The sequence below is a fragment of the Rutidosis leptorrhynchoides genome, chromosome 8 (assembly GCF_046630445.1).
Source record: "Rutidosis leptorrhynchoides isolate AG116_Rl617_1_P2 chromosome 8, CSIRO_AGI_Rlap_v1, whole genome shotgun sequence".
NCBI classification, from domain to species: Eukaryota; Viridiplantae; Streptophyta; class Magnoliopsida; order Asterales; family Asteraceae; genus Rutidosis; species Rutidosis leptorrhynchoides.
The window spans coordinates 336,629,149-336,648,221 of record NC_092340.1 but is presented as its reverse complement, the minus strand read 5'-3'; positions in this window follow the sequence as shown (position 1 = coordinate 336,648,221).

Below are 19,073 nucleotides of genomic sequence, written 5' to 3'. Positions count from 1 at the left end.
AATAATAATAATATTAGTAATAATAATAATAGTAGTAGTACTAGTTGTATTAACACTAATAATAATTCCTTTTCTAATATTACAAATAACAATAACTAATGATATCAATGATAATAATGATAATAATAATAATAATAATAATAATAATAATAATAATAATAATAATAATAATAATAATAATAATAATAATAATAAAAAGAAAGAATGGTATACCCTCATGAAAAGCTTTTCTAAAAAAAAATGTCCCAGACGAGGCTTGAACCCACGACCTCTCGCTCCACGCAAACACCCCTAATCATTTCCTCTAAATCATTTTATCTGTTTTAAATTTCCCGAATAAACTATATAATCCGTATCTTTTTTTTTTAACCTGGCCCTATTTCCTTTCGGCCCAACAGTTACACGGTCCAACAATCATACCAGCCCAATAGCAGCTAAATAAAAAAATAATGCCATCCCCCAGTTTCGAACCCGTGACCTCTAGTTCCCCAACACAACAACATAACCAATTACTCCAACCTGCCTTTCTGTTTTATTTCATACCGAAATTCTATTTATGAAACGTTTATGTCTGTCTTCTTTATCAAGATCATAATCATAATTACATCATAACATAATCATCTTTACCTATTCATCGTCCTCATCATCGAGCTCAATTTATGATCATCATCATCTTTCATTAATATTTTAGCATACCCTTCCGAATACCCTAACCTTTCTACGTATATCTACTAGTTAGCCACGCGTTAATCACACCCAAGGACAATTAATCAAACCCAAAATTAATTAAGGTCCACTTGTGTTTACTGAATTCAAGAGTATAGCCCAATTTATATCCCATGTACACGTCAGGCCCAAAGATAGGAACAAGTCCTCGTTCGTTTAATACAAGTCAGGCCCATATCATGTAACTATTTCATGGATTAGGAAGTAAATTAATAGCCACGACAGGAAACAGCCGTGGGGTCTTCGTTCCACTCATCATCGTTGTTTCATCATTTAAGTAACATAGTCATCGAATCATCTTTATCATAAATACTTTGTGACTCACCTTTATCAATATTAGTCACCACCATATCTCGTTTCTTTTGCAGGTTCATAAAACTATTTACGAGCAGCAATCATCAAATGATAGCAGTAGCAACACGAAGTAGCAGTAGCAACACGAAGTAGCAGTAGAAACTTGTGTAGTTTATTCGATTAGAAACAGTAGCGTATGCAGTAGCAGGTGCAGTGGTGTAACTATGATTAAAGGTGTGAAGTGGTGGCGATGAATTTTAGAGAGAGAGAAGGAGAGAGAAAGTGGCGGTCTAGGTCTATTTTGATTGGCGAAAACATTGCAAAGATCTGCAGGAAAAATAGAGGGATAATTGGGGATGATGGTGTTCTTGTTGATAGGTGATGAATCACTGCAGAAGACAGTAGCACACAACCGTGATCAAACTGTAATTATTTTGGTGGGTCTTCGGTTTAAATAATCAGGAAAACAGAAGTTGGAATAACCACCCTAGTATCTATATTAAACGATAATATAGGCGAATATAGTGGTAACAGGTACCTAGTAGTGGATCACGATGGTGTGGGTTATGATGGTTTGTTTCAATTGCTTGCAACAGATATAATAATCGTGGTTCTGGTTTATAGGTTATAACTTTGAAATAGAATAGTGGTGTTTGGTGATGGAAGGTTGTGGTTTTTGGTTGTTGCTCATTCGACCAAAACAGATGAAAGAGATGCAGTAGTTATGGTGGTTGTGATGTTGTGTTCACGAAGGGAGTTGAAAGGAAGAAGGAAGTAAGAAGGAGAAATAGTGAATGAATTCTATGTATAAGTATATATCTATGATATAGGTAATCAAGGTTGTATAAAGGTAAATAAATATAGATTGTGATAGAAGACTGTGATCGACAACAGAAAGGTGGACTAGTGGGAGTAAGAAACAAAAACAAAACACTCACTTTACTTCATGTGAATGATATAGTTAGATTTGTGTGTTGCAATTGAAAGCAATCAAGCACAGTGATGATGGAGATGGGTCTGACAAATATCTCATATGTATATATGCATATATATATATAATATGTGATGTCTAGATCAATTAAAAAGCAAAAAAAAATAAATGTGACATTAAGAAAAAAAATAAAAAAAAATATAACATAAAAAAAAACTAAGAATCTTAAAGTTTTGATGAAATGATACGTAATGGATTGGGTCCAGTCTTTACAACATTTATTTTATCTGTTGCCACTTTTAGTTTGTGGGTGTTTGTTAATTGGTGATTTTGTTTGTTTTCTATTAGTAGTAGTAAGTAGATGAGGCGATGATTGGTTTGGTGTTCACTTCAAGAAACAGGAACTAAAATAGTAACGGATAGTGATGGTTGTTTAGAGTTGTTAGATGAGTAACAGAAGTTGTTTTGGTTTATACTTGAGTTAGAAATGCAGTAATAATAATTGAATGAAACGAGTTGAGGTTTATTATGAAGGGACGCACGAATCATTCATATCACATATATATATATATATATATATATATATATATATATATATATCAATTAACTTTATTATTATTAAATTCTAATTCTATCAATTAATAACTTATTAATATATTTTTATTTATTTATTTATTTATATTTACTTAGTTATATATATACCAATCTATTTACAATTAATGGTTCGTGAATCGTCGAGAATGGTCGAAGGTCAATTGATTATATGAAACAGTTCAAAAATTTTGAGACTCAACTTTACAGACTTTGCTTATCGTGTCGAAATCATATAAAGATTAAGTTTAAATTTAGTCGGAAATTCCCGGGTCGTCACAGTACCTGCCCGTTAAAGAAATTTCATCCCGAAATTTGATCGAGGTCGTCATGGCTAACAATAAAAATGTTTTCATGACGAGTATGTGTTGATAAATAGAGTTTTATCATTATTGATTAATATAGATAAAACGATTCGATTACTTTAAGAGCACGAATGAAGCTATCACAAAATAGTGAAAAGCTTCGTCCTAACTTTTGACGCAGTCACGATTGAATTTAGGAAAATAAGGTTCGTCTTAACTTTTGACATTACCTTGGTTGAATTCCGGAATTCAAGGGATTTAAGAAATTCTAAGAAATCTAAAAGATCCGATTCTTCAGATTTTTTTTTTTTTGGAAATTAAGATCTCTTTAATTAAATGCGATCATCTGTCTCGATTGTTCTGTCGGATGTTTCCATTATAAATTAAGCTCTTCCGTTCCATTATTCTCAACATTCCTATACTTTCTTTCTTAGTTCATACATCTAAAAGATTTGTGATAATGCTTAATCCAGTTCTAATCCTTGTCCTCACCTTACTATCGTAGCCATCATTCTCCTTTTCCAACTTCCACCGAAAGAATCTGCTTATTTCTACTTTTACCTTTTGGGGAATACTATTCTTAATTCTACCGTGTCTTTATATTACTATTCGTATTAATATCCACGGTTTGAAACCTCCGTGTTGTCATTGAGCTTTATATTTTCTCTAATATTTTGGAGTACTTGTTTCCGTCTTCTATAATTATTGTCATTCACAGTTAATGCTCTCTCTGATTTGCTGCGATTTATACCCCTTTTCTATTTCGGAGCTTCATGCTTTTGTTTTCTTTTTGCAAGTAACGGTCCAGAATTCATAGGTATGGAGTTTCGAATGAGCTTAATGTTCTAAACAAGGAAGAACGTAATAGCATGATTTGATTTGTCAAATTACCAGAATCACTGAGAATAGAACTATTAAGAATATATTTTCTTGATATGTTCAGAAGTTAATCAGAATGAAAGAGTTATGTAACATGACACATGATGACGTTATAATCTGTGAATCATCATGTTCCATTTAGAAACTCAGCATGACTTACTGTAATATAATCACGTTGATCAAGTGTCATTATATTATACTAACTCATGCATCAGTTCCCAACATTACTTCAATAGCATTCATATCTTAAGCTCGAAAGTTTACAGAATATAGAAACTAACAGTTTCTATATGATGTAACACTGATAGCACGAAGAGATTAATGATTTTAGATAATAATAGTTATAAAAATATCTTCAAAAATATGGAGGATATTTATAAAGAAAGATACGATGATATCTTAGAATTTCTAAGATCAGAGGATGATAGAAACTATTGTCTGCAAGGGTTTAGAGTAACGAGCAAGATATTCGCTAAAGACTTCAGCAGACATTGAATCATTTAGATTCTTTAAAGTCAAACTTATTCTTTGTGATTTGTCCACGGCTTTCTTCATAGTTTCGCATAATCTGCTTTTCGGTACAAAATTTTCTCTTGAATGTTTCCAATATAATGATACACAGGAAGCACGAAGAGGTATATAATTTCGGACGAGATTATTTATGAAAATATCCTCAGAAATATCGAAGATATTGATGATGATATTTTGGAATTTCTAAGTTCGATGGTTGATGGAGAAAGATTTTCCGCAAGATTTTAACATGACTTCAGAGCAAGATATTCTCTAAGGATTTCAACGGATCCAGAATTATCTGAATTCTTTGAATATAGGGTATGGTTCTTGTATTTGTCCTTGGTCTCCTTCATGGTTGACTCTATCCATTTTTCAGTTCCAACGTTTCTGAGCCTTTCTAACATATTATTCTTTATCATCAAACTTCCGACGACTAAGGTTGTTTACGGTTGCCTACAGTTTCTGCTGCTTCATTCAGCTTTTTCAAAGTTCAATGTATTGATTCGTAAGCTGGGTGCCTTTTCAAAATTTCAGAATGAAAGATCATAATTCTAAGAGATAAATGTTATATGAATACATATAACTGTTGATGTAGATATACTGTGAGTTTTCAAAGTACTGATAGCTGATTCCCAGTAATTGGTATGGCAGTTCTCGTTACAAGATACGAATGAGTATATGATAGGGTTTCAATGAATAATTATAATGATTTGTCAGAGAGATCTAAGCCAAGAAGCAACGAGGTTGCTGGTACGTCTGCTGGTAATATGGTGGAATATAAAAGAATTCTCCGGTATAAAAAGGGTAATCGTATATATATATATATATCAGGATTATAGTAAGGCTACTTCGAATGAAAAGTCGAAGTTGACTTGCTGGAGCTGTGACAAAATTGGCTACTTTGAAAAGGGATCGCAAAGTTATTTTTGCTAATAAATGCCAAAGGATCTGACGCGGCTACGTGTTAAACTTTTACTCAGTTGCCGAGAGTTTCTCAGGTGCATAACTATAGGCATAAATCTTTCCTTCTGTAGATAAAGTGCGGTTGATTCATCCTATCGATTGAGGTGTTTTCAAGAATCATGAAAGGTTTGAACGCAGATTGAAATTGTCAAGATAAAAATGAGGTTTAAGATGAAATCAAGTGGCAACTTGAGAAAATATTTAACTATAGAATATGAAATTTATTTACAATCTTTTAAGTCGAAAAGTGTTGTATTTAATATTTCCTACTCTTTTAATAATTTTTAATTGTCCATAATAGTAGTCCAATAGTTCAATAACTCCACCAAAACTAGTATATTTTAAGGAGATAGTCATATAATAACAGTTAGCTAGGAACAGCTAACATAGTTTTAAAGTTTTACGTAGTTAATTAATTGGTTACTAATAAATTTTATTTTGTTCATTATTTTCTTCATTATGCCACTTGTCAAATCTTGACTTGGGTTTTGGTCAGCAGAAACTCGTATGTGAAATTTAATTGGAATGAAAATGGTTATTCTTTGGTGAACAGATACGTATATCTGTGGAGTAAGTAGGATAGTAAGTGACTGTTGAATCAAATTCGAAGAATGTACATTGTAACTTATTAATGTGAAATCTAAATATTCCTCGGGTATTACCTACCCGTTAAAATATTTTCATCATTAATAGTTTGTACGAAAGACTTTTTAATTACAAACTTTATGAAAATATACTTTCATATATATATTTTCTTCAGATGTAATATAGATTTAATGAGTTAATATGATACTAATCTCATTCGGTTTAACGTTAGAACAAGAATACATAATCTCTAAAACATTAGAGATTACATAATCGCCATATCGAACGAGGATACATGATGTAGAACGTCATGTATAACGATGATAATGCTCGAGGTACAGATTGTGATGTTGAGGCGTGTGTTGTTGTGGTTTATGTTGTTGCTGGTGGTACTGTTGATGATGTTGATGTTGCTGAAGCTGGTACGTTTTGCACCATATTTTCCAAGGCTACAACTCAGGCGCGAAACTCGTTGACTTTTATTACTTCGGGATGTTGTCGGTAGGAACGAGCGAATGAATAAGGTTTAGAATTGTGGATAGAATATAATTGTGACGAGCTGCTCTGGAAATGAGGCTGAAAATGGTGTTTCGAATAGGTTCGCAGGTAAGTGTTTCAGGTTCTTTGCCAAGAGGTGAATTCGGTTGACGGAAAGGATCACCTTCTTCTTGTCTCCAATGATTAAGTAGACTACGAACCCATCAAATGAATTGGTTGATTCATTCTGGTGACTCTGTTTTCGGAGCTTAGTTGAAACTCCATTTTGGAATATCTGTCGGAATCCAAGGAATTTGAATTGGTTGAGGGATTCATCTCGTACGATCAGATGAAGGATTTTTGATATGAAATAGATTATAGGATGTAGATTAGTACCCTGCAATACATAATTTACATATGTATATATAATACTAAAATCCCATAAGTTACGGAGGAATCTACAGAAAATGTCAGGCAAGGTTTACATAACAGATACGCTAAGATATAAATTAGCAGATATGTTAAGATATGAATTTTGTCTATACACTCATCATGCAATCAATACAATAAGATATATCTAGACTAAGGATGATAAGCAAATGATTCTCTAAGAATGATAAGTAGGTAATTTTCGACACGAAATGATAAGCAAAACTTTTGACATGCAGACACGGTCGAAGTCCAGACTCACTAATGCATCCTAACGACTATCAGTTAGACACACTAACGCAAGACCCGGTTCGCTAAGACCACCGCTCTGATACCAACTGAAATGACCCGTCCTAATCCATCCGGACGAAGTCCATATCGATTATAAACGATTCACAACAGTTGATTACATCGCGAGGTACTTGACCCCTATATGTTACATTTTACAAACATTACATTCGTTTTTGAAAAGACAAACTTTCATTACATCGAAAATTGACAGCAGGCATACCATTTCATAATAAATCCAACTATAATTGAATTAATAATAATATTGATGAACTCAACGACTTGAATGCAACGTCTTTTGAAATATGCCATGAATGACTCCAAGTAATATCTCTAATATGAGTTAATGCACAGCGGAAGATTTCTTTCGTACCTGAGAATAAACATGCTTTCAAGTGTCAACCAAAAGGTTGGTGAGTTCATTAGTTAAACATAAATATTCATTTCATAACTTTAATAGACCACAAGATTTCATATTTCCATTTCTCATAAACATACGTCCCATGCATAGAGACAAAAATATCATTCATATGGATTGAACACCTGGTAACCGACATTCACAATATACATATAAGAATATCCCCATCATTCCAGGATCCTCCTTCGGACATGATATAAATTTCGAAGTACTAAAGCATCCGGTACTTTGGATGGGGCTTGTTGGGCCCGATAGATCTATCTTTAGGATTCGCGTCAATTAGGGTGTCTGTTCCCTAATTCTTAGATTACCAGACTAAAAGGGGCATATTTGATTTCGATCATTCAACCATATAATGTAGTTTCAATTACTTGTGTCTATTTCGTAAAACAGTTAAAGCAGCGCATGTATTCTCAGTCCCAAAAATATATATTGCAAAAGCATTTAAAAAGGGAGCAAATGAAACTCACAATAATGTATTTTGTAGTAAAAATACATATGACGACATTGAATGATGCAAGGTTGGCCTCGGATTCACGAACCTATATTATTTGTATATATATATTAAAACATATACTCGTATTCGAATAAATATATATATATTATTTTTTTTTATAATATACTTGTTAAATTATTTATTATGTAAATATAGATATATTTGATTTATCTATTTGATTTAATTAGTGTTTACCTTTTATTATAACATATTAATAATAATAATTTACATTAGGGTTTGTATAAAATATATATATATATATATATATATATATATATATATATATATATATATATATATATATATATATATATATATATATATATTAATTGATATATTTCATATATAGCTTAATTACTATATTGTTAATAATAAAATTATAGCGATATGTGATTTTATTGTTCTTGTAATGTATTTTTATATAAACATAATTATTTGTATTAATACTAATAATAATAATAATAATAATAATAATAATAATAATAACAATATTCTTAATTATAACTATAATCATACTAATAATAATGATAATATCCACAATAATTGATAATGTAAATAAATGATAACTTTTATAAATACACTTATATTAATAATAATAATATTAGTAATAATAATAGTAGTAGTACTAGTTGTATTAACACTAATAATAATTCCTTTTCTAATATTACAAATAACAATAACTAATGATATCAATGATAATAATGATGATGATAATAATAATAATAATAATATAATAATAATAATAATAATAATAATAATAATAATAATAATAATAATAATAATAATAATAATAATAATAATAATAATAATAATAATAATAATAATAATAATAATAATAATAATAAAAAGAAAGAATGGTATACCCTCATGAAAAGCTTTTCTAAAAAGAAATGTCCCAGACGAGGCTTGAACCCACGACCTCTCGCTCTACGCAAACACCCCTAATCATTTCCTCTAAATCATTTTATATGTTTTAAATTTCCTGAATAAACTATATAATCCGTATCATTTTTTTTTAACCTGGCCCTATTTCCTTTCGGCCCAACAGTTACACGGTCCAACAATCATACCAGCCCAACAGCAGCTAAATAAAAAAATAATGCCGTCCCCCAGTTTCGAACCCGTGACCTCTAGTTCCCCAACACAACAACATAACCAATTACTCCAACCTGCCTTTCTGTTTTATTTCATACCGGAATTCTATTTATGCAACGTTTATGTCTGTCTTCTTTATCAAGATCATAATCATAATTACATCATAACATAATCATCTTTACCTATTCATCGTCCTCATCATCGAGCTCAATTTATGATTATCATCATCTTTCATTAATATTTTAGCATACCCTTCTGAATACCCTAACCTTTCTACGTATATCTACTAGTTAGCCACGCGTTAATCACACCCAAGGACAATTAATCAAACCCAAAATTAATTAAGGTCCACTAGTGTTTACCGAATTCAAGAGTATAGCCCAATTTATATCCCATGTACACGTCAGGCCCAAAGATAGGAACAAGTCCTCGTTCATTTAATACAAGTCAGGCCCATATCATGTAACTGTTTCATGGATTAGGAAGTAAATTAATATCCATGACAGGAAACAGCCGTGGGGTCTTCGTTCCACTCATCATCGTTGTTTCATCATTTAAGTAACATAGTCATCGAATCATCTTTATCATAAATACTTTGTGACTCACCTTTATCAATATTAGTCACCACCATATCTCGTTTCTTTTGCAGGTTCATAAAACTATTTACGAGCAGCAATCATCAAATGATAGCAGTAGCAACACGAAGTAGCAGTAGCAACTTGTGTAGTTTATTCGATTAGAAATAGTAGCGTATGCAGTAGCAGGTGCAGCGGTGTAACTATGATTAAAGGTGTGAAGTGGTGGCGATGAATTTTAGAGAGAGAGAAGTAGAGAGAAAGTGGCGGTCTAGGTCTATTTTGATTGGCGAAAACATTGCAAAGATCTGCAGGAATAATAGAGGGATAATTGGGGATGATGGTGTTCTTGTTGATAGGTGATGAATCACTGCAGAAGACAGTAGCACACAACCGTGATCAAACTGTAATTATTTTGGTGGGTCTTCGGTTTAAATAATCAGGAAAATAGAAGTTGGAATAACAACCCTAGTATCTATATTAAACGATAATATAGGCGAATATAGTGGTAACAGGTACCTAGTAGTGGATCACGATGGTGTGGGTTATGATGGTTGTTTCGATTGCTTGCAACAGATATAATAATCGTGGTTCTGGTTTATAGGTTATAACTTTGAAATAGAATAGTGGTGTTTGGTGATGGAAGGTTGTGGTTTTTGGTTGTTGCTCATTCGACCAAAACAGAAGAAAGAGATGCAGTAGTTATGGTGGTTGTGATGTTGTGTTCACGAAGGGAGTTGAAAGGAAGAAGGAAGTAAGAAGGAGAGATAGCGAATGAATTCTATGTATAAGTATATATCTATGATATAGGTAATCAAGGTTGTATAAAGGTAAATAAATATAGATTGTGATAGAAGACTGTGATCGATAACAGAAAGGTGGACTAGTGGGAGTAAGAAACAAAAACAAAACACTCACTTTACTCCATGTGAATGATACAGTTAGATTTGTGTGTTGCAATTGAAAGCAATCAAGCACAGTGATGATGGAGATGGGTCTCACAAATATCTCATATGTATATATATATATATATATATATATATATATATATATATATATATATATATATATATAATATGTGATTTCTAGATCAATTAAAAAGTAAAAAAAAAAAAATGTGACATTAAGAAAAAAAAAATATAACATAAAAAAAAAACTAAGAATCTTAAAGTTTTGATGAAATGATACGTAATGGATTGGGTCCAGTCTTTACAACATTTATTTTATCTGTTGCCACTTTTAGTTTGTGGGTGTTTGTTAATTGGTGATTTTGTTTGTTTTCTATTAGTAGTAGTAAGTAGATGAGGCGATGATTGGTTTGGTGTTCACTTCAAGAAACAGGAACTAAAATAGTAACGGATAGTGATGGTTGTTTAGAGTTGTTAGATGAGTAACAGAAGTTGTTTTGGTTTATACTTGAGTTAGAAATGCAGTAATAATAATTGAATGAAACAAGTTGAGGTTTATTATGAAGGGACGCACGAATCATTCATATCACACACACACACACACACACACACACACACACATATATATATATATATATATATATATATATATATATATATATATATATATATATATATCAATTAACTTTATTATTATTAAATTCTAATTCTATCAATTAATAACTTATTAATATATTTTTATTTATTTATTTATTTATATTTACTTAGTTATATATATACCAATCTATTTACAATTAATGGTTCGTGAATCGTCGAGAATGGTCGAAGGTCAATTGATTATATGAAACAGTTCAAAAATTTTGAGACTCAACTTTACAGACTTTGCTTATCGTGTCGAAATCATATAAAGATTAAGTTTAAATTTAGTCGAAAATTCCCGGGTCGTCACAATTGAACCAATTCAGTCTTTCTGAATTTATACCCATTTGTATTTTATTTAAACCTTATCTGATTTAACCTCTTTTTCTTCTTTAACAATTAGATCGACCAATCGATTAGATAAAAATTACAGTGGCTAGTACAAATCTTGAATTACATGTAAGTTTAAAATATAAAACGATCAGTAAGAATAGTTTGTAAAAATAAAAAAAATAATAATAAAAAAAATGAAACGAATGGACCTAATGATCACTTTTATAAACTCAATTTTGATTTTTGAATTTAAGGGCGTTTTAGACCAAGGTTATAACATGAAAAGGGTTCACAATCATTATTAGAAACTTCATGAATCATCAATTTGATCCAGAAACCTCAAACGATTATGAATTTCTTGAAGAACAACATCTTTGACTTTTTTAAAAATTTCAGTTTGACTTCCAAATTCGAATTGGATATAATGAATTAGAAGTTGAGCTTTTGAAGACAGTTTTAATAAAGGCTTCCTAACAACATTGCAATATTACAATTTGCAATTTCGTTCGAAATCGTAGTTTTTGGAAAAACGAAATAAAACAGAGGTGTCGCGATGAAATAAATAAATAAATAACTAAAAATTTCTGTTTAAATTTGATTTTCAGGAAAATAGAATTGGATACTGATGTTGGGATGTCGAATGGATTACTTAACATTGGAACTAATGGATTTGTATACCAAAAGTAGTGTCGACAGCATCAATTAACAGTTTAATAAAATAAGAGAAAGAATTTAACTTGGATAGCGACTTTAAACAAATTTTGATGTGTAATTGAGATTTGAGGTTGACGTTAAATGAACTAGAGACTGAAAGAAAGATTTTCTATAGATGGAAAATAACTTGAAACAGAATCTGATCTTCCAAATCTATATGTATTCATTTTTATATATATATATAAATAATAAATCCATAGTTAATTATTATTATAAAAAAATAATAATTATAATAATATTAGTAATTAATTTTACAATATATATATGTTTATATATATCTATTTTCATATTAAAAATACCAATATATATGTTAATATTGAAAGTAAAAATATTATTACTATAACAACAATAATTTAATTTATAATAAAATTTATTATATTAATTATTTATATTACATATTACTAATTATGTAAAATATATACACTGAATATTTAATATTCATACATGAAATTTATATATATATTTGTTTTGATAACAACTTAGTAATTCTATATATTATTTTGTATTTTCTAATTCCAATTAATTAAGTATACTTTACTAATTTAATTTATTATCAATACACTTATTTTTATATTTATATTTATATATTTACATATTTATTTACACAACTGTCCCTCTCATTTATGGGTGAAATATAAAAAGTGTTAAAACTTAACAAATAGTTCTTAAATACATTTTTAATAAGCCTAAAATTTATAGAACTCATTTTCGTATCACCGTTTATTTTAAAATCATATAAGTTTGAATTTAACATATTTAATATCACTAGGAACATCAATTGAATATTACAATCATTTAATATTTATTTTTAAAATACTTTATTTATATATATTGATATATTGTAGATAATAATTATTATAATATCCCATTTTTATTTTATAAATTTTTAATAACAACAACATATAATACTTCCAATTATATTTCGAATTATTATTTATATATACATTCACACATATCTATTTACAATTAATTGTTCATGAATCGTCGAGAGCAGTCGAAGGTCAATTGAATATATGAACATTGTTTCAAAATTTTCTAGACTCAACATTACAGACTTTGCTTATCGTGTCGAAATCATATAAAGTTTAAGTTTAAATTTGGTCGAAAATTGCCGGGTCGTCACAGAAAAGACACCATATGAGTTATGGCATGGAAAGAGTCCTAAGTTGTCTTATTTGAAAGTCTGGGGTTGTGAAGCGTATGTGAAACGTGACACTTCAAACAAGTTAGAACCCAGAGGTATCAAATGTCACTTTGTGGGATACCCAAAGGAAACAATGGGTTACTACTTTTACTACCAAGCTGAAAACAAAGTGTTTACTGCTCGGTTTGCTGAATTCTTTGAAAGCGATCTTCTCTTACAAGAAGTCAGTGAGAGTAATGTAGATCTTAAGGAAATTCAAGAATCACAAAGTAACATACCTTCTGAAGGCACTAGCCAACCGCACGTTGAAGCTGGACACACTGTTGGTGAGCCAGAACGTGTTGCACCTATACTTCGCAAATCTAGTAGAACTCTTCATCAACCTGAGAGGTTAAATCTTCTGATTAATTCAGATGAACCTCATCTAGGGGATTATGATGAACCTTCTAGCTATGGTGAAGCCATGTTAGATCCACAATCTGACAAATGGGAAGATGCTATGAAGGCAGAGATGCAGTCCATGAAAGATAATCAAGTATGGGACTTGATTGATCTTCCACCCAATTGCAAGACAGTGGGCAGTAAATGGGTCTTCAAGAAGAAGGCTGATATGGACGGTAATGTAAACACTTTTAAGGCTCGATTGGTGGCAAAAGGTTATACTCAAACTCAAGGAATTGATTATGAGGAAACTTTTTCACCAGTCGCGAGCATTAAATCAATTAGGATACTTATTGCCATAGCTGCTTTTCATGATTATGAAATATGGCAATTGGATGTCAAAACTGCTTTACTAAATGGCGACCTAAGCGAGGACGTATATATGGTTCAACCGGAAGGGTTTGGAATCCTAAGCATCCTACTAAAGTATGCAAGCTTCTAAAATCTATTTATTGATTAAAGCAAGCATCCAGGAGCTGGAATCTTAAGTTTGATCAGAAAATCAAAGGGTTTGGTTTTTCTCAAAACCAAGATGAGCCCTGTGTTTACATTAGAGCTAGTGGGAGCAAAGTTGTCTTCTTGATCTTGTATGTTAATGACATACTACTTATTGGAAATGACATTCCAACTTTGCAAGATGTCAAATCTTGACTTGGAAAATGTTTTGCCATGAAAGATCTTGGAGAAGCTAAGTATATTCTATGAATCAGGATCTATAAAAATAGATCCAAAAGGCTTATTGGTTTGAGTTAAAGTACATACAAAGACAAAATCTTAATTAGATTTAACATACAAAACTCCAAGCGCGGAGCATTGCCCATGCAAAAGGGCATAACCTTGAGCAAGTCTCAAAGTCCTATCACACCTGATGAGATAAGACGAATGAAATGTGTTCAATATGCTTCGGCTATAGGATCCATTATGTATGCCATGTTATGTACTAGACCTGATGTCTCGTTAGCCTTAAGTTTGACGAGTCGTTATCAACAGAATCCAGGTGAAGAACATTGGATTGCTGTTAAGAGCATTCTTAAGTATCTACGAAGAACTAAAGATATGTTCTTGGTTTATGGTGGTTTGGAAGAAGAGTTGAGTATTAGATGTTATACAGATGCTAGTTTCCAAACTGATCGAGATGATTCTCGATCCCAGTCAGGATATGTCTTTGTCATGAATGGCGGGGCAGTTGATTAGAGAAGCTCAAAGCAGAGCACAGTTGCACAGTCTACAATGAAAGCAGAATACATTGCTGCCTCAGAAGCTGCTCAAGAAGCTGTCTGGATTAGGAAGTTTATTGCTGAACTCGGAGTAGTTCCCAGCATTGAATCCCCTATGAAAATGTACTGTGATAATTCAAGTGCTAATATACTTGCGAAAGAATCACGTGTACGTAAAGGTAGCAGACACATTCTTCGAAAGTTTGACTACATTCAAGAAGTCGTTGAGAGGAATGATATTAGTATTCTTAAGGTTTATACAGATGATAATGTGGCTGACCCGTTCACGAAGCCCATGATGTAGTGACCCGAACTTTTCCATGTTTATATATATTAATTGAGATTGATATTTACATGATTAAATGTTTCTAACATGTTAAGCAATTAAACTTGTTAAGACTTGATTAATTGAAATATGTTTCATATAGACAATTGACCACCCAAGTTGACCGGCGATTCACGAACGTTAAAACTTGTAAAAACTATATGATGACATATATATGGATATATATATATATAGTTAACATGATACTATGATAAGTAAACATATCATTAAGTATATTAACAATGAACTACATATGTAAAAACAAGACTACTAACTTAATGATTTTTAAACGAGACATATATGTAACGATTATCGTTGTAAAGACATTTAATGTATATATATCATATTAAGAGATATTCATACATGATAATATCATGATAATATAATAATTTAAAATCTCATTTGATATTATAAACATTGGGTTAACAACATTTAACAAGATCGTTAACCTAAAGGTTTCAAAACAACATTTACATGTAACGACTAACGATGACTTAACGACTCAGTTAAAATGTATATACATGTAGTGTTTTAATATGTATTTATTCACTTTTGAAAGACTTCAATACACTTATCAAAATACTTCTACTTAACAAAAATGCTTACAATTACATCCTCGTTCAGTTTCATCAACAATTCTACTCGTATGCACCCGTATTCGTACTCGTACAATACACAGCTTTTAGATGTATGTACTATTGGTATATACACTCCAATGATCAGCTCTTAGCAGCCCATGTGAGTCACCTAACACATGTGGGAACCATCATTTGGCAACTAGCATGAAATATCTCATAAAATTACAAAAATATGAGTAATCATTCATGACTTATTTACATGAAAACAAAATAACATATCCTTTATATCTAATCCATACACCAACGACCAAAAACACTTACAAACACTTTCATTCTTCAATTTTCTTCATCTAATTGATCTCTCTCAAGTTCTATCTTCAAGTTCTAAGTGTTCTTCATAAATTCCAAAAGTTCTAGTTTCATAAAATCAAGAATACTTTCAAGTTTGCTAGCTCACTTCCAATCTTGTAAGGTGATCATCCAACCTCAAGAAATCTTTGTTTCTTACAGTAGGTTATCATTCTAATACAAGGTAATAATCATATTCAAACTTTGGTTCAATTTCTATAACTATAACAATCTTATTTCAAGTGATGATCTTACTTGAACTTGTTTTCGTGTCATGATTCTGCTTCAAGAACTTCGAGCCATCTAAGGATCCGTTGAAGCTAGATCCATTTTTCTCTTTTACAGTAGGTTTATCCAAGGAACTTAAGGTAGTAATGATGTTCATAACATCATTCGATTCATACATATAAAGCTATCTTATTCGAAGGTTTAAACTTGTAATCACTAGAACATAGTTTAGTTAATTCTAAACTTGTTCGCAAATAAAAGTTAATCCTTCTAACTTGACTTTTAAAATCAACTAAACACATGTTCTATATCTATATGATATGCTAACTTAATGATTTAAAACCTGGAAACACGAAAAACACCGTAAAACCGGATTTACGCCGTCGTAGTAACACCGCGGGCTGTTTTGGGTTAGTTAATTAAAAACTATGATAAACTTTGATTTAAAAGTTGTTATTCTGAGAAAATGATTTTTGTTATGAACATGAAACTATATCCAAAAATTATGGTTAAACTCAAAGTGGAAGTATGTTTTCTAAAATGGTCATCTAGACGTCGTTCTTTCGACTGAAATGACTACCTTTACAAAAACGACTTGTAACTTATTTTTCCGACTATAAACCTATACTTTTTCTGTTTAGATTCATAAAATAGAGTTCAATATGAAACCATAGCAATTTGATTCACTCAAAACGTATTTAAAATGAAGGAGTTATGGGTAAAACAAGATTGGATAATTTTTCTCATTTTAGCTACGTGAAAATTGGTAACAAATCTATTCCAACCATAACTTAATCAACTTGTATTGTATATTATGTAATCTTGAGATACCATAGACACGTATACAATGTTTCGACCTATCATGTCGACACATCTATATATATATTTCGGAACAACCATAGACACTCTATATGTGAATGTTGGAGTTAGCTATACAGGGTTGAGGTTGATTCCAAAATATATATAGTTTGAGTTGTGATCAATACTGAGATACGTATACACTGGGTCGTGGATTGATTCAAGATAATATTTATCGATTTATTTCTGTACATCTAACTGTGGACAACTAGTTGTAGGTTACTAACGAGGACAGCTGACTTAATAAATTTAAAACATCAAAATATATTAAAAGTGTTTTAAATATATTTTGAACATACTTTGATATATATGTATATATTGTTATAGGTTCGTGAATCAACCAGTGGCCAAGTCTTACTTCCCGACGAAGTAAGAATCTGTGAAGGTGAGTTATAGTCCCACTTTTAAAATCTAATATTTTTGGGATGAGAATACATGCAGGTTTTATAAATGATTTACAAAATAGACACAAGTACGTGAAACTACATTCTATGGTTGAATTATCGAAATCGAATATGCCCCTTTTTATTAAGTCTGGTAATCTAAGAATTAGGGAACAGACACCCTAATTGACGCGAATCCTAAAGATAGATCTATTGGGCTTAACAAACCCCATCCAAAGTACCGGATGCTTTAGTACTTTGAAATTTATATCATATCCGAAGGGTGTCCCGGAATGATGGGGATATTCTTATATATGCATCTTGTTAATGTCGGTTACCAGGTGTTCACCATATGAATGATTTTTATCTCTATGTATGGGATGTGTATTGAAATATGAAATCTTGTGGTCTATTATTATGATTTGATATATATAGGTTAAACCTATAACTCACCAACATTTTTGTTGACGTTTTAAGCATGTTTATTCTCAGGTGATTATTAAGAGCTTCCGCTGTCGCATACTTAAATAAGGACGAGATTTGGAGTCCATGCTTGTATGATATTGTGTAAAAACTGCATTCAAGAAACTTATTTTGTTGTAACATATTTGTATTGTAAACCATTATGTAATGGTCGTGTGTAAACAGGATATTTTAGATTATCATTATTTGATAATCTACGTAAAGCTTTTTAAACCTTTATTGATGAAATAAAGGTTATGGTTTGTTTTAAAATGAATGCAGTCTTTGAAAAACGTCTCATATAGAGGTCAAAACCTCGCAACGAAATCAATTAATATGGAACGTTTTTAATCAACAAGAACGGGACATTTCAGTTGGTATCCGAGCGTTGGTCTTAGAGAACCAGAATTTTGCATTAGTGTGTCTTATCGAGTTTGTTAGGATGCATTAGTGAGTCTGGACTTCGACCGTGTTTACTTGAAAAATGATTGCTTAACAAATTTTGTTGGAAACTATATATTTTTAACATGTGAATATTATGTGATATATTAATCTCTTAACGCGTTTGATATTATGTGATAGATGTCTACCTCTAGAACAAGTCCCATTGACTCACCTAATAATAATGAAGAGTCAAATGTAAATTGGAATGATTCGTGGACTGATTCACAAGTTCCCGAAGAGGAACCGGAAGAAGAGTCGGAACCGGAAGAAGAATCGGAACCGGAAGAAGAATCGGAACCGGATGAAGAAATAGAACCGGTGGGGGAAATAATAAAACGGTTAAGTAAAATAAAATCCTCAACCAACCGACCAAGGTTAATTATGGTCAATGGTGTTTCCGCCAAGGAAGCAAAATATTGGGAGGATTACCAATTCTCCGATGAATCGGATTCCGACGAGAATTCCGATGATGTTATAGAAATTACC